The sequence below is a fragment of the Colias philodice genome, chromosome 14 (assembly GCF_061535455.1).
Source record: "Colias philodice isolate Cphi_HAF_F1 chromosome 14, ilColPhil1 Martin Lab GWU primary, whole genome shotgun sequence".
Classification (NCBI taxonomy): Eukaryota; Metazoa; Arthropoda; class Insecta; order Lepidoptera; family Pieridae; genus Colias; species Colias philodice.
The window spans coordinates 6,725,521-6,744,688 of NC_143099.1; the positions used below are offsets into that span (position 1 = coordinate 6,725,521).

The 19,168-nt window shown below is 31.6% G+C and overlaps 1 long non-coding RNA gene across 1 annotated transcript in view; it reads right to left on the minus strand.

Annotated features, from left to right (window-relative positions):
• Window positions 1-4,338: 4,338 nt before the first annotated feature.
• The window catches only part of LOC149482901 (uncharacterized), a 109,731-nt gene continuing 94,901 nt past the window's right edge, over window positions 4,339-19,168 (minus strand). The window contains exon 2 of the long non-coding RNA XR_016316557.1: window positions 4,339-4,811. This is a non-coding gene — a long non-coding RNA (uncharacterized LOC149482901). The remainder of the gene's footprint in view (window positions 4,812-19,168) is intronic.

Consider the following 19,168-nt stretch of genomic DNA (forward strand, 5'->3'; position numbering starts at 1 on the left):
ATTATGACCCATCAAAAATTCGATAAACAAGAGAATGTTAATGCTTAATCAAATGATAACAGTATTTTGGCTCAGATGTGTAAAACTCAAATCAACAGTTATACAAAATAATTGATTTGTGATACATTAAAATACACCTTCCTATTTTTACCCCTTCTAAGAAACACACATTTTGTACTCAACCGTTTTCATATTTAACTGGATTTCTAATTAAGAACACATACCGCAGAATATGGTTTCTAATTTATCAGATTAATAATTATTTCAACTAATCTTGGAATTAATTCAATAAGTAAATAAAATGAAAGTTATAAACAATTAAACATGCCCAGTATTTTTCCTATTTCGGAGTTATGCCACCGTATTAGGATTAATCTATAAAATTTGTATCGTATTACGGCGGTATTTTATTTCTTATTTTTTGGGTAGAAAATGACTTACAAATATGAAACAAGCTATTTAAATAGTGAGTGTAAAAGTAGGAAAATGCAATAAACAATACATATACAAACTTGAACGACTTATTAATACGAAAAACTTGTTTCGCGTTTGTATGGAAACACCTCTCATGTCGATGCCGTTACACAGATTGATTGATCTTGTTGTGTTGTCTAAAGTCTATGTGCTATACTTGCATACGTTAGTTAAGTCATGGAGTAATAAGTTTGGAATAAATAGTTTACTTTTTGGTGTACTTAAAATTAATAAAACAGGAATAAAACTTGAAAATAGAAATACCACCGTATTAGGAAGCGATTTTGACTACCGCCGTATTAGGAGCCTTTACCTTAGATAGCAAAATGTAGTAAAATAGTTTTATTTTTAGGCGTATAATATTATAGTTACGTTATCGAGAGGATTGTGTTTCTCTACAAATACTAGCCTCTTTCTTTGACTTCTCCCGGTTGACTCACGATAAAAATTAAAAAAAAAAAACATATGCTACTCGTGAAAGATGAACAATTTTAAATTATAAAAAAAGACGTGTGGCACTCGGGGACTGCCGCGGTAAAGCTATTGCATAGCGTGCCTTCAAGCCACACCTCCGCGCCCGTCGGAGTGGGGAGCGTGAGGTTTTTCGTTACGGAATTTCTGGATTCGGTCCCCGCGCTCATCCCGCGCTCAAGGCCCGCGATAGAAGCTATGCAATAGCTTACAAAATACTATAACATAAATAAGTAATGCTATGTTCTATAAATCCGGGATCTCTGATGATCAGTAGATGTAATTTTACAAACTTATCTAATAACAAAAGCAAATTCTTTATAGTTACATAAATAAAAATCGTGTAGCATTGGGAACGCATATGCCCATCATCCTCATCACCATCAGGTGATGATGATGAAATAATAATCGTATTTTTTACTTTATTAAAACGCCACTTCTAATCTCACTAATAACATTAGAAAATTCAACGCTTCAACACCTTCTAAATCCAAATAGACAAGCCTTATTACTTATTCAACGTGTATATTCTTAACGGCTTCCTCTGGGAATATTTGAAGACGCCCTCTTTTTATACTTTCGTTTTCTAAATCTCGAATTATTCGCTCAAAGGGAAATTGTCTATAAGTTTTTGCTTTAATAATCGAAGGCTTCAAGGATGAAATTCATAAATCAGCAATAATTTATATTGTTCAGTTATTATTGGAATAAATGTGTCTTTTAGAGATTAGGTATACTAAATATACTTAATCTTTCCTTGAACATTTTCGTATTTCAGCAAATTCAGAAAATCTAATGGAACAAAATTTGAAGATCGTTAAACATAGATTTAGGTTCTTTATACATATATTTATATATCTCCATTAAGATCTCCATAGTGTATCTCTTTGTTCATACAGTTCCTTTGTAACGTTATAGTTTGGAATTTGTACTTAATACTCATAAAACATTATTATAAATCGAAGAACAACAATAATTTTTTTTTGTAATTTCTTACTATGTCAATATATTATGAGAGAAGCCGAGTAGATTAATGTACGATCTGTATTTGAGTGCAAAATATATTACTTTTAATTAATAAAAACAAATATATTTGTAATAGCTTTTTTGCCTTTATGAATATTATTATCTGAATCGCATCGAAATTATATCCTGAGGTATGCCCTCTACTCTATGAACTCTATGGAGCTCTCGAACATCTCGCAAGTAAATCAGCTTAAAATCAACTGCCCCCTAGACAAGTGGCTTTCTATTAGCGTAAAGTTCAATAGAATATATTATGAATGTATGAGATTGACGTTTGATTACGACGACGACGACGATTGATTACGTCAATCTCATACATTCATAATCTATTCTATTGAACTTTACGCTAATAGAAAGCCACTTGTCTAGGGGGGCTGCTGGAAGGCGTAATAAATATTTCATAAACTGAATGTAGTCCAACTTTATGTAAACGTCTCCTAAGGACGATTAGATACGAAACTTGGGTACTTAATTAGCTAAATTATGTTTCGCCTTTAACGGAAAGACCTTCTAGGTGAAACTTTAAGACTGAACGATTATATAGTCAGGCCGGTGTTATATTGTAATGGATTAAATTTGCCGAAATTTCCGTAAAAACTTTTCGTTAAAGTAATTATGGTCCCTTCATTGAGTATTTAGCGTAAATTTATGATTTCTAGCGAGTTCGTTATGAAAACACTCCGTACTGTAGGTACTTTAGAGATAATTTTACAACTTTACTGATTCACTTTTTATTTATTACGCTGTTTAACTTCAACGAGATTCAAGCTTCCCGAACGAATAAGGTAAATGAATATTGCATCAAAATATGCAAACCAGTCGCTCATAAACAATTATTGGCAATTTGAAATTTGAATTCTATTGAAATTTCCATTTTTAGAATCGTCAGTAGGTTGATTATATTTATATGTATAGTACCTATATTTTAAAAACTTATTCTGTAACTTATGCATTTTATTAATTTTTTAAGATTTGTGAAACAAATTTCAAGCAGCCTTTTACCATTTTCACATTTTCCTGTTTCTTCAGTATCGTATTTGGCCATAAATTCCAGCAGTAATAACTCACACAGCACAATGTTTGAGCTATAATATAATATCTTAAGGATAGGTCGAGCTACTTCAAACCGCAAAAGAGGGGTCAAGCCGTAATTGAGTACAAGTTTGCGCCATTAAAATAAAACTAGCCTAGTTTCAGCTGACTTCAAGATACCTCTGGAGCGTCTTGTAAATTCTATACACTGTTAGGTTGGGTTTCTAAGGCGATGGAGACTAAGTTTTAAAGTGAATCTTGTAGATAATTACACGTTTTTGTCGATTGGTTTATCAGCTATTACAGTGTTAGGGTAAAGCTAAAGACGCTTATAAACATTAGAAAGAAAGAAAGTTTTTTCTGCCTTTTACACATTTCGTTTTATAAACATTTAATATGTGTTAGGTATTAATATTTTTTGTTCTCTATTTTAACATAATATAATTATTGAGAATACATCCTCAAAATGAGATAGTTTCTTATTTTACTTTCTATTTATGATGTATAGGTAATTATATTTTCTATTTACATTTTAAATCATTTTTGTCAAGATGTTACGATAATTTAAAAAAACTGTCGAAATTGTTAGTTATAAAAGAAATGTCTTATATCATCGTATTATTAGTAGTAGTATTAGTTATAAAGAAATGTCTTATAGTGATCCGATCTCATCAAATAAGGTGTAAATTTTACGAGGTCCTCTTGGATTTTTAAACTATAAACTCGTTTATTACTTTCTATATAAAACACATTCTTATTTGAACTTTTCAGAAGAATGTTACACTATTTTAAAAGAACTTTCAGGTTAGTTAATAACTTTGAACAAGTTAATAACTATAACCTAAGAATATGTAATTAGTATTTATTTTTAGTTAATCTTTGTGAATTATTATAATGCCATACTAGCATGATAAAAAGTAGGTATAGTAAGTACAAGTAATTTTTGAATGCCACTGCCCACGGCCAACCTACCTTAAGTTAAGGTAGTTAAATGAAGATTTCACGTGATTGTAACACATGAATATCCATAGGTTATAAGAACTTTCTATTTCCTATTCATTCCACCGGAAAATCAATTCATCCGGCAAGAAGGGAAGCTCGCTACATTACATCTAGTAGGCTTTCCTTTCCTGGAAATATATTATCTATGTGTATACGATTTCATATTAGTTAGTAACTAGCAGCTGTGCCCCGCGGTTTTACCTGCAGTTCTCGGATCCTGTTGGCCTTGATATATTGATATATTTGGTTATCTAACACCGAAAGAATTTTTTAAATCGATTTCGGTAGTTTCTGAGATTAGCGCGTTCAAACAAATAAACAAAACTCTTCAGCTTTATAATACAGTGAAACTTGGTTAAGTGGGACCTGGATAAGTGAGAAACCTCCATAACTGGAACTCATGCTGAGGTCCCAACACTTTGGCACTGAATTAACTCTGTTAGTGGGACGAGGTAAACCTCTATATCTGGGATTTGTTCTTTAGATTTATCATTATAGTTACCTCTATAACTGAGACAGCGAGTAAATTTTATATGCATAAACCTCTGTAACTGAGATAACATTGTTTGTTTACTCATTCTTATTCTACCCTACCATATATTTTATTTAATGATCGCACCTATATAACTGAAATAACCTGTATTCTCACCTCTATTAATGGAACCCTCTGTAAATGAGACAGATATTTATTTATACCTGTACCTATATCTGAGACACTGGGTAAGTGGAATACCTCTATAAGTGAAACAACAATGCAGGTCCCTTGATGTCTCACTTAACCAGGTTTCACTGTATTAGTACAGATACTGCAACCTAACCAGACTTCATAATATTATTATGTCAGTGACTAGAATCTTTTTTTTTTTGTTTTAATTCCTGGTAATTTAATGTAGGACTTTTGATTACACATAAAACCGTTGTATCGACGATGCAGCCAAAAATATTTTCTATAATAATTCTGATTTGTAGTCATGACAGCGTTTTATGAGCATGATTGGTCGAAAAGTTTGTCTAATTTAAGAAGTTTGGCAAAATATATTAGTAAGAAAGCTAAAAATGTACCTATGAAACAATTATTCGTAATGGTTTTCCATGAATTTTAATACAAAAAAAATATTTTTAGATTGTTAGTCTATTATTATTACGTGTTCATTATGTGAAGATTACAACTTAAAACCGAATATTTATGATGAACTACCATGAATATACAAAAAGATTTAATCATAATAATTATAAAGCAATAAATTGTTAATAATGTTCAGTAATGGAATTATGAAAAATTTGCTAGATATTAAGTGAAAATGGCATAAAGCCAGCACAATAAAATAGTAAGGCACCACTTGCCAACATCCGATTATTGATAAAATAGGCATTTCGGTTATAGTGGTTGGATACATTGAACACTACATATAAACTATAGGTAGTTAACGCAAAAAAAAATAAACTACAAATTTAATATATTGAAGTGAATGAAGAACCTCAATCTTCAATTTACATTTTTAACATAAATTACAAACTTATAGGTACTTAACTTTTATAAAACAACCACATTCAAAATCGTATGAAATTAAATAGAATTTCAACTGTTAAGCGAGACATTTGAGGCGCTTGTAAAAATATTACATAATATTATGGGATTTGTTTTAAATCTTGAAACATCTTTTGAACTTAAATAATTGTGTACTTGTGTAGGTATGAGGTTTTTATATATCTGATACTAATATCAGAAGATTTTGATTTAGCCAATTTATTACGGCATTAAAAAGGCTATAAAAAACAACTGCATCAGTAGGCAAAACAAAACAATAATCAAGGTTTAAAAGTACTAATTGGTATATCGTTAAAATATCAATACAGAAAAATGATAGATAATAAAATATGAAAATATTTTACACTGCAAATTTAATTAAAGTTATTCTCGTATTACGAACCCGAACAATTCTGCGATTCATTTTAATTGGCCAATATATAGGCGTAAAATCGTTTGCCGCCAATCAACGACCTCTGATTGATATGTAATCGATTCCCGCAGATTCGTATCTCAAAAACGTGTAATTATATTGCTTTTTATATTTTAAATTAAATATATTCTATGCGAGTTGTCTGGGATAAGGTATTTCGAATGCGGGAAAGCCTTCTTCCCTGTATTTGAAAAAAGACTAGGTAATTCTTTCATGTTGAAAAAATCCATATTTTCTAATTGTTTGGATATTTGAGCTTTTTACATGCGCCTAAAGCTTTGGAACACTGACATCTGCAAAAGCCTGATAGATAACATAACTTGTTTAAAAGGTCACTTATTGTCAAAATTTATGGAAAAAAGGATCACGAATATAGCTCATTTTTGGATAATTCTTTCAATACTTAATAACTTATTACATACTTGATACTTGAATAGTTTTCGTTTATACAAAAATTCACAATTCACGTCCATTATTCGCCTTGAGTTTGTTAAGGAAGATTTTATAAAAGTCAGCGTCGAAATTAAATTTAAGTAATGTAAAGAGAATGTTAATAAGAAATTCTGTTCCGCGGCCGCGTCCTGAAGAACAAGTACTCGAGATCACACAAGTGCCGAAAACTCCTGTGCTCTCCACTCCGAATTCAAGCCAGTGAATCCAGGTCTATGACATATATCTGAAGATTTTAGAAGGAATCAAATTTGATATATTTATTAAGTCAGTTACCACATGAGTAAATCCTACTAATATTATAAATGCGAAAGTTTGTGAGGATGGACGTATGGATGTATCTTGTGTCGTATGGCTCTTTCGCGTAAATACTGCTGAACCGATTACAATGAAATTAAGTATGTAGGTAGCTGAAAACCCAGAATAGAACATAGGCACCTTTTTATCACGGAAATCCCACAGGAACGGCTATGCGGGCTATTCTTCGAAAACGCGGGCGAAGCCGCGGGCGGAAATCTTGTAAATAGTAAAGAGACAAAGCTTCATACAATCATGCAAATCAATTATTATTTATTACACATTATCTGTGGTAGCTAATAATTCTATTAATTTATACTCCGCATACGCTTGTTTGAAGTTAGTAGTAAGTACCTATCTTATGAAAAAGTGAGTACCAAAAAAATTATGAAAATTATAAAAAAATATGCGGGAAGTATGTACTTAGTATAAAATTAATTACATAATAATATATATATTACGTATATTTATTCATCAAAGAATTTCCAACAAAAAATACAGATAACATTTTATATAAATTGTTTAATATCGTAACGCAATATGCATAATTAAATATGCATTATACATACCTAAATAAAATGTATTTTACGTAGTGCCTTTATCTGATTTATACGTTTAAAAAGTTCGCAACATTGTTTTGTAGAAATATTACAGAAAAAGTCAATGTTGCGAAAACTAATAACATTTTCTTAGCAGAAGGACACCAAATAGTTCGGTTTATGGAAAATGTTACAGGAACGTTGTAAAACAGGTTCTAACATATGGATAAAAAAGGTTACTTTTTATCAAAGGTACTCTGCAAATAAAGCCACGTGTTGAGTATAACAAAAACAGTAAAGATAATAATAATCAATAGTTTATCAAGTTTTGGACAGCAAAAATCACTTAAAGATAAAATTGTTAACAACAAACTCACAAAGAAAAGTTGATATCAATTCCTGGACGTCCCAGTGCATCAGAAGAATAGTTCTAACAAGCAAAATGAAACTTCCTAATTCGATAAAGTAACTACAACAATAGAATCCTACAACTTATCACTTCGAATAATATGTGCAATGTTTCTTGGGTTATTGTTTTATACTGGCCTATTTGTGTTTGTGTTTGGGATATACGGCAATTGGAGTGGCTTGTTGAGTCAGAAATATTGTAAACCTAATATCCGTGTATAGTGGAAAGAGTAAAAATTGTATTTTTATAAATTTATAAATTATAAATTATTATATGTATTTTTGTTTTAAAATCTTGTCTCACCTTGATTTCAAAATGTTTATGAAATTTGTAAATATATTTTATAGCATAATATATTATATCGTATATTATAATATCTTCTTATCTTAGTTTATACCACATATATTGGGGTTATTTTCTGTATGAAAATAATTTTGAATAAGCTCGTTATATTTATGTGACAATTTTTTTTACGACCTTTTCAGTCGTACATGAAAACTACAACTAACTAGTTTGCAAAAACTTACAAACAATTTAATGAATTTATCTTAAAATACTCTTTTCATCTTCTATTCATAATAAAGGCACCAACAGCGGTCATTTAAACCCTATACATTGGTATCAAATCTCATTTACCGCGTTACAAAGAGGCCATTAGCAAATGCTTATGAAATAGTCATCCGCTAAGTCGGTCAAATTAAGACGCACCTCATTACCAGAGGTGTTAAACAATCAAACTCAGCGTTTTAAGAAACCAACCTTTTAATTAAAGAGCTTTTTCAATGTACTTCAGCGGTAATTTGTAGTGCAAAATTAAAAATACAGATCGAGCGTACGTAATGCGCGACAAATTAAATAGCAGACGTTAATAGAAGCGGAAAGAGGGGAAATTGAATTGTTTTGCTGAGATATATTGAAGGTTTCTTTTACTGTATTTTCTTGTTTCATTTTTAGAGACGCGGAATGTTATATGTGAGCAATGTGAGCTACACATACATTGTATAATTTTAATTTCGTTTAAAACTGTAACATCTCTAACATAATTATTATCTATCATCAGTGCCTTTTACATTTAGTTTATAGGTATTATCTATAGATACTAATATTATAAATCTGAAGAGTTTGTTTGTTTGTTTGAACGAGGTAATCTCAGGAACTACTGGTCAGATTTGAAAAATTATTTCGGTGTTAGGCAGCCCATTTATCGAGGAAGACTATAAACTATGTATCATCTAAGACTAACAGGAGCGCGGGTAAAACCGCGGGGCATAACTAGTGGATAATAAATATCTATGTAAAATATTTATTACATCCTCAACAAACACGGTCACAACTTTCCCCAACTTACTTTCCCTGTAAATCAAAATAAACACCATTGAGAACGTATAAATTAGGGCTCATGAATGAATATTAATAAACTACATTTCCACGCCTTGACCTTATCGCCCCTTGTCTATTTTCCGTAATATGAAGGTGCCTCTTGAATTAATTAGTTCAAGCTCTAGACTCGCCAACGGGAACCTGACTAATCTTTTACGACGTTGCAAATAGATAGAACGAGGTTAGATCTAATCAACTACCTAGCTACTATACCAACAGCTGTGAGCTTAGACGCAGTATCTTTTCATGCTGCATCTAATGTATGCTAAATATTCTAGAATTAATTAGTGGCTGGCTAATATTATGCGTTTCAAAGGAAAGTGATAGCATGTTTTATTTTTTTTTGTTGATAGGGAAGTTTGACCACATTCTCGCTTGATGAAAAGCTCAAACGTTGTTAGAATAGCTTTATTTCGTTTACATAATTGAGACAAGTTAACCTTAATTTCAGCATGCTATATGGAACGCAAAAAATTCACTTAAGCCTCTAAATGATACAATAATAATATGAATCCTTTGTTTTGAGGATGGCAAAATTAAATCTATGGAAAGTCTTGACTTGCATAAATATTTGTTCTGATTCGCGTCATTCTTGTATGTGTTGTGTGCAGAGCAACCGCGACAAAGGAAATTGTCTTGGATAAACGTCCGAAGTTATTTACTTTGTTGTCGTGTTACTGTTTAGTTTATAGTAATAATATTTATGATAGAGATGTGAAGTAATTGAATGATGCGTCAATTCTGAAATATTTACATGGTGCTTATATTCTGTTAAAATAACAAAACAACCTTATTTTCAAAATATACAAAAACCTTTTTTTGATTATTCTGCCGTTTCTCTGACGAAACTCTAACCATTTCACACCAAGAAAACGACTCATTGTTAAGTTTAAATTAATTACCGTTTCTTGTCTATATAATATGTAAGTTTATACTAAAGTGAGTTTTGTTATTAAGCACAGAGGAACTAAAGTTGTGTTTTCCAAATTAGTTTCGACTGACAGACGTGAGGCTTTGCGGTCGCTAGATGTCATATCCAATTAGCTATGCTCTTTACCTCAACGTATATAATGTAAACAATATGATATTAAATATAAACAGGACATAATAAAGTGGTCCCATTCAATAATATTTAGTAATTTTGCTACGACAGTAACGCGCTTGCTGATTGCGACAAGGGTTCGAAAGTAGATGACAACAATTATAAGTGGGCTTTTTGTGCTTATTCTTACACTATTTTACAGTAAACTGCTATGAAATATGCGATGAAGATGCAGGCGTGTCCTAGAATTAAAAATTCGACGTCATGAAAATTACGAACGCTTGGCCAGCCTGGTGGGTTATGGCCTAAACTCTCTTGGGCGGCACGGGGCACTGTAGTGGGAATATACATTTGCCGAAAATGATTATAAATACCATGAAATAATTGGTTTGAACAAATATAAAAGAATATTTTAAATAAATGAGTTTTAAAAGAAAATAAAGAATCTGCCGTAACCACTGTACGACAATTATTGTTCAATCTTTGAGTGGTTTCAATATATGAAAATAAAAATAATAAAATATCGTCATAAATAAAAATATACGTAGATGGTTACATAAAACTAGGCTAGCAGTACTAATGAAGCTACTAACGACGTTCATAACAGCTATATACAATTAGAAGAGGACTTCATCGAGATATCTGGTGTATATTTTTATTTTATTTGTGAAACATTCATAAATATGTGTTCATGTAGAATTATGTTATACTTACGCCTAATTTAAGTTATGGGTACAATTTTTTTTCCTTTCACGTCATATTTAATAAATATTTTAATTACTTATTATACCCTCGTATAAGAACGATGTGACGGTGAGAGGAATCTGCCTTATTCGGAAGAATCTTAACAGAGCTTTGGTAAACTCGTTCCGGACAAATGTTATTTCCACAAGCATGCGGTAAATGTGCATCAGTAAAACGTTTTTAGTTTTAAATTTTAATTCAAATAATTAAAAAAAAAAAATTAATATGTTTTAGTTATCAATGTCGGTGCCAAAATTAAGTAAAACAAATAGCAATCGGGTTAAAGCTAGAAACAAAATTATTTTATTATGTTTATTTGTTAAATACCTTTAACGTGTAAAAAAGCAAAAAGTATAAACACATACCTAATAAAAATAAACGGATGAGTCGCGGAACATTTATTAAAATATTTGTGTATTCTTTCGGCGGTTGTTTGTTCATGTTTATCTTAGACCCGGGATTAAGCATATTCCGATGTAACGTAAAAAGAAAAATTGAGCTTTCCCAATAATCCATAGGTCAACAAAAACAAAACACAAGCGGGTAGAATGTAAAAAAAAAGGTTTCAAATTCTGTAAAAGTTACAATCCTTAAAGTCCTAAAACTTGAATCCCAAACCAAAATACGAATAGTAACAAAGCTCACAAACTAAGATAATTATAAGGGATTTACGAATCTAACATTCAGTTTGGCAATTACGAACTCTATCGACATTTCACAAATATAAATTATCGATTTTATCACATAACACTTTATTGAAGTTCCCAAGTTTGCTGAAACGATATGTTTATCTAATCGGTACGAGAATGCGAATGCAAGAGAACTTTAAATAAGTTTTTAAGCGATAGCATTGCTTTCAAACTTGTTTTGCTATGGGAGTTTCGGATAAAATATTTTATAGTCACTTTTACAATATACGCGCTATACGTAGTGAAAAGACCGCTTTGTTGAGTAACTTTATTTAGTTGCAAACCTATTTATGGAATATTAAACGCACCATCCATTTAACATTGAAGTATAAGTTGATAATATTCTGGGGCATGTAGGTGTTATGACTACGAAATCGTACCAAGCCAACGACTCACTATTGTATTGTTATTTGTATGATATTATTGTTACCTTATTCCAAGCAATAGTGCGAGTAATAAAACCAAATTTATGTTTAACCAACTTTTTCCTAACAACTGCGAATACGAAGGAAACAGCAAATAAATAACCTGGTGTTTACATGATGGCTCGAATCAATATCTACAAACACTATCCATCAAAGGCTCTTTGAATCACTTACACGGTAAATAGTAATTTTTGACGCTAACCGAATATTTTCAGTGAGATCAGGTTACTGTTTGGACTTTTAGTCTGGAATGAAGTAGAATGTTCTAGAATAAAAGATTCTGCAGAAGTAAGTATGTATGTATGATTGTGTGCAAATTTGCAGGTGTGTAGTTTCCACATGCCTCGCCATTTTTACCATGCACAAAATAAGATATACCTAACACTTGTACATAAAAGGCATTTTATACTACTATGCCATACTCGGCTTCTCTCGCATAGTCAAGGGAAATTACCATGGGAATGAGATGTTTCACTCCGATAAAAATCCGTTGCCTATGTCACTCTCTTGCCTTCTAAATACATAACTAGCTAGACACAACAATCGTAGCATAAAAACTATCGGTTGCGACGAGTAAGAAAGACAAACAAATGAACACACGTTAACTTTTATTTGACTAGTAAAGCTACGACTAATTCTTCTGATACAATATTCTAAAATGCGAGCCAATTAATGCACCAAGGAAGCATACACAAGTAACACAAGCCACATACAATACGTGCTAGAACCCCAAAGTTATTATGATTCAAATAGCCGCTGTACAACCATTAATATTAGTGTTACAAGTAAAACAAAGCAATGCTACTCTAATGGCGAGCTGGTAATGCCTACACCATCGGTCAATGTCACGTCTCTCCGGCTTTTTGTGCACTTATGAAACCTTATTCACTTTATTCGGGGAATATTTTAACTGGACCACGGAAGAGTGCGATTTGTCAAGTGTTTCACATTTTTAGGAAATGTACATACTTATATACAATTGTGTTTGAGAGCTTGATTTTTAGAATGAATATTTTCTCTATGAAGAAAATGTGTTACGAGTGGTCTACTAAAATTGGAGATCATGCATGCCTATTAAATTTATTGTAAATCTTTCTAACTACGACTAAAACTAGCGATTGAATCTTGAATATCTGGGCTGTAACGTAAATACACTACAATGTTTAAATATAGCCATTTAAGTGTAGCATATTTCGTAAATAATAATTACTAGCCCAACAATCAACATCATGATCAATCGGTATAATTAACATATTTATAAAAGACCAACAGCGTTCGTAAGGTAAACATACAATATTTTAATGAAATGGCACAGATTTAAGCCAATTTTAATTACTTGCATCCAAAGAGGCTTTATAAAAGCCGATTGTTATTATCGCTCTCAACAGAAAGCAAATGAAAAAATTCACCACAATCTGGTTAATGGTAGGCTTAAAGTTAAACTTGGCAAAGTGAATTAATATTGAAGCTTTTTGTTGTATTATGAGGAAGTTTGAGACTGTTGAAGGTCATGTGTTGATAAACGGATTATATGATAAATGCAGTTAATGAATACATATAAGGTAAGATGTGTATGCAAGTCATTCATTATACTGTAATGAAGGTAACGTTAGAAAAATTATATTATACTTAATAAAAGAACACAATAAATTAATGATAGGCGATAAATGAAAAGGTAGAAAGAAATATATAACAATAGAAACAAAACTGATTACTAACATTATTTGAATAGATGATACACTGATTAAATAATATAAAATATATTTGCTGAAACAATCAGGTTATACATTACATGCATTGGCTCAAATCTTATTGGCGTCCCAATTTATCTGCATACAAAATTGCGTAACCTCGTCCGATAACGTTGTGATAGAACTATTAAAAACTCGCTAACATTACAATGCATTCTCCAAACAATATAAAATTGATTGTAATTATAAGAACAATCGAGCTTTAGATTTGATCGCTCCCGCTAAGCGTTCCCGGAACTTATTGAATGTCATACCATCACAAAGCGCTTACAAAATTGTATCGACATGATTGATGGAGATTTTCTAATATGCAGATTAATTAATATCAATCAAACTTCCCTATAGCAATTAATAACCACCAAGGATGCGTTTAGATAAAGGACTAGCAGCCCAAGATTTTAACTTAAAACAAAACACGAAGAAAAAGAGTAAACACAGAGAGAGTAACAATAATGTCAGGAGAAATTATTTGAAGGTTCGTCGTATAATTATGAAAACCATAGAATAAACAACTATTCATGGGAATTTTAATCCTAATATAAAACAGAGAGCGAGAAAAAAATAGCCAGTAAAGAATTATACCGGCCGAATTGATAACCTCCTCCTTTTTTTTGAAGTCGGTTAAAAATAGAATTAAAGAAGCCAACTACTTTGGTTGATTGCTTAATGAATTGCCTTCCAGAAGAAACAATACTAAGGCCACTAACTCAAACTTTAAAACAACTTATTTCACGATCATCTGCTTCAAACTATGCATTTAAAACCAAAAAATTAAAACGTTACAGCAGTTAAACTTTGCTAGCATTTAATCCAATTTGTTCAATGGATGAGATACCAATAAATCTTTTATATTTCATTTGAATCTTACGGATCCTATCTTATCCACGGTTCAATGAATATCGGAGCTGGTGGCTGACTGCAGTAATGATATTGCGATTTGCGACTGAAAAATATAATTTATATTCCCATTCAATTTAAAGGCTGCACTCTATCGGGTTTTATTATCCCTATGATTACACTTTACCCTTGCTACAATATTGTATTGGTTATTGAAGATTGTGTTTAACGAAATAGATACATATTATAACGATTGAAAGTAAAACTGAAAATTAATGTACTTTGGAAAAGTTCTATGTGAAACTTGAGGGATAGAAAATAGTCAAAATTGGACATTTGTTTTAAATTAGATGCGTCACCTTTTAGACCAGGGTCGATAATTTAGTCTTACACAACTTTGAATTTAATGAATTATATTGAAATATATCTTCAATCTAAAATGAATCCTATTAATTAATATTATAAATGTGAAAGTTTGTATGGATGTTTGTTACTCTTTCACGCAAAAACTACTGAACCGATTACAATGAATATAGAGGGTAACTTGGATTAACACATAGGATAGGTTTTATCCCGGAAATCCCACGGGAACGGGAACTATGCGGGTTTATCTTTGAAAATGTGGGCGAAGCCGCGGGCGGAAAGCTAGTATAATATAAATTATTTAAAAACAATTCTGCTGTGCTATTATTATCCAATTAAATACAAACGTAATATTAAAAACAAAGTAAGAACCACAACGCTCTCGAAAATTCGGCGCTTGAAATAACAGAAAAATTACGTCGAGATAAACAGAGGGTCGTTTAAAAAGACATTTAAATGCAGTGCACTTCGTATCTCGAATGTGGCGAGCTGCTAGTAAAAATTCTGTAGAATTTTTTCCACTATCAGCATTCGTTGAGGCAATTCTTCGCAATTACCATTTATCTATTGAACTGTCGACGACTTCTTTCATTATTAGCAAGAGTTCATTATAAAATCGGTGCATGTGCCAAAAATTTAAAATGATTCGCTTATTGTTCAGAGTAACTGAAAGACAATGAAGATGAAATGAAATGACTGGGAAAATATTATCAGTTCGTTTTGTAACTATAACTTAATTAGTACGGTCACGATTAATTGTTGTAGGTTGTACTAACTGAAATACATTTTTCAATACTTGAGACTCAAATGAATGTATCTTTTAACTTATACCAAAAAAAATTGTCCAGCATATTACTTGAAAAATTTGAATTATTAATTCACCTTCTTTTTATCTGTCATCTTCTGTAAAATTTAAATTTCTCGCCTGACGAAAATAAAACTATTGAAAATTGAAATTCAACCAAGACATCTATAAATTATTCCAAGATCCGCTCACTAAGAAAGGTTCAGCAAAAAGTTGAGTAAAGCAAATGTTTGCAAACGTTCGGGTTACTGAAGGGTCCTTTGTGTACGATTTAATATTCTTATTCCATAAATCTATCGGATTTGTGTAATAATAACTCATTTCTTTAAAGACTTCGCCTTTTTCATGTGAAGAAGGCAAATAGGCGAAGGATGATTGAAAGGTACTTATTAGACCTTATGTTTACCGCAAATTCTTGTTTCCGTTACTTTTTCACTAACTTCTAAGGCTCATTTATTAATTTGGGCTTACATTGGACGTAATGACATTATTCATACACTTATTTGACATGAATATCTTGTTCACAAAATACTTTCCAGTCATCATTCGTCAAATACAAAGAGACGAGTTTAACCGTATTAAAAGTTGTCAATAGAACATTCTATTCCATTATTAAACTCGAAGCTTCGTACTTGATGTTGATTTTCTCTCAGCTCTCCGTTCGAAATTTTAAGCGGTCTGAAAATCCAAAACGTATTTTTACTACTGTTACAAAAATAATGATTTATACCATGATCCGAAACAAAGGACAATAGCAACGGTAGACAAACAATGCGACGAGTAAATGATGGTCGAGAACAAAACGGAACAATTTGCGGAGAGCTGTCAATTCATTGCCACCTTCGTGGCGTCAATACTTTCCGAACGAATACGAATCAATCAATACATTGCTGGATACAATTATTTAGTACAAATTATATAAATAAATGTTTGGGTTTGAGTTTTATGATCTCTGCTGTCGGAAAAACTTTTATTCGACACACGCAAATAGTTTTTTACTTTTAAATATAATTATTTACATTTTCAAGCATACGTAGTAATACGATAATTAATTAATATTTAATTTTAGGAGTGATTATTAAGTGTTACGTGGGCAAATATTTGTGGTTCACAATGCTTTCGCTATAGAAAATATTTTCTGAAATGTTCTTCTGGTTATAAAATTTGATAATGCAGAATGAAGAGTAAAATATTAAAATATTTAATCAAAATTATAAGCAATAATAAGTTTTATTTCACAACTAATACGAAGTATGCAACCACTGTTTAATATTCAACTACTAGCTGTGCCCGCGACTTCGTCCGCGTGGAATAGTGACTGCATAGTAGGTAGTTACTACTTAACTTTTATTGAATAAACACGTACTATCATAAATAATTAAACGAACTGTTAGTAAAATTTATTACTAAACTGAGCTAAAAAATAAAAATAAATACCTTCCTTGTATGGATGTTTTTGACAATATATATAACCGTTTCTACGAAAAATCTATTTTTTCATTCGTTGATCTCAAAAATAAAAATTCCAATCACCAGAACGACAGGAAATTTTAATAATTTATTTTTAATTGTGTTTTGCACAATTTTGTTAAATTACGACTGGATGAAAATTTTGTTCGTGGTCGTCGTCGTCGTTGGTAAGGTGAACAAATCCTTATCAAAACATCATACGCTTAAGACAATAATTAGTATCGATGGCGGATTCTATTCCTTTGCGTTTTGACGTTTGTCTCAGCGCTCAGATCTTTCCTGTCTCACGCCGTAGTAACTAAACCGTTTAGATCGTGCAATAAAAATTAAATAAAAAAAAACTCAACGCAACGAAGAAAAGTGCATAGAAAAAGGAAAAAATGTTGTGTGGTTTTATGAAACCACGGTAAAAGTGAAACTTAGGCACAAAATTATCGTATTTGTACGATAATGACTCCGAACACTGCTTTATACCTACTCGGCAGCCGACCGTCACGCGACATGCGCTACACAGACCAAAAAGTTTGAGACGATGTAATAAAAGTTTCACTAATTTTACAAACTTCCCGAAGATCTTTAAAAATAAATACCATTTTAAATATTTATAAAAATAAAAAAACAAAGTCATCGGGGCTGCCATACCATCATTATCATATCATATACAATTATATTTTTTTTATAATGGTACCTACTTAATTTTAAAGATCGTCGGGAAGTTTGTAAAATTATTATTTATTCCTTTTCCTTCGTTGCGTTGGGTTTTTCTTTTTAATTTTTAAATTTTTAACTTCGGTTTCTTATTTTCATGTGATATTTTCAAGTGAGCGAGACCTACCTCTACCTCCATATTACATTCCTACATCATATTGATATCTATAAGTTTGTTGCTCCTTGACATCTTTTAAGTTGGGCCGTAACCGTGCACAAATTGTAATGGATCACAGTGGCAAAAGAAGTGGTATCTTTAGGAAAAAAAAATTGCCAAGAGCCAGGCCTATGTGGCTTTGAGTAGAGTTCAAAATTTCCAGGGTGTGGCTATCCTCTCGCTCCCATATCCCCCTCTTCTTTCACAGACTTTCAACCCTTCTCTTTCCACACCTAGTAAATGGCAGAACCGATTTTGATGTAAACCATATTATCTAATTATACCTATATGTACACGTCATATCCTGTCGTTTGATGCTCCATTTGGTTTATTTATCTAACCACTGCAACTGTCACCCCTAAATGTAATAAACGGATGAACCGATTTCGATAAAACACGTTGCTCTTTTATATTTTGATATGCCGCTTGAGTATATTATTTGACCACATTCGATTATTGTTCATTCCCACTTTCACCGCTGTAATCTAATAAATGGATAAGTAAACCGAATTGGATAAAAATATAACTAATATTTTTTCCCACATTCCCACTTTTACCTCTATATACCTAGGTATAATAAATGGATGAACCGATTTTGATACACTTTATCTAAGAACCAGCGTCGGAAAATATGCTGCCTAACACGCATCTAATTCGTATTACCTGTTAGCGAGCTACGGTGGCACAAACAGACAAACATAGCGGTCAAACACTTATCACCCATCTTTTTGATGGTTAAAAATGGTTAAAAGGGGTTAAAAATATAATACGACATAATTTAAAGGACATTTTATGTATAAAATTTACCTAGAAGTAAGCATAATTCTAATTTGACCCCTTCCCCCCCTACTACCTCAGCTTACCCCCCCACCCTTGGAGACTTTCGATATGATCACCTGGACATTTATAAGGAATAATTACTGTAGCGTATAACAGATAACTTACGTTTTATCGTACACTGTATAGTGTACAATAGAATGCCTTTGCAAATGTTCGCCGTGAATACTTAAATGGTCATAACTTTTTTATTTACAAACCGATTAACATGAAATAAACACTTAATGTTAAATGAAGATTACCACAATATATTAGTGAAAACCGCATCTAAATCGGATAAGCCGTTTCTGAGATTAGCG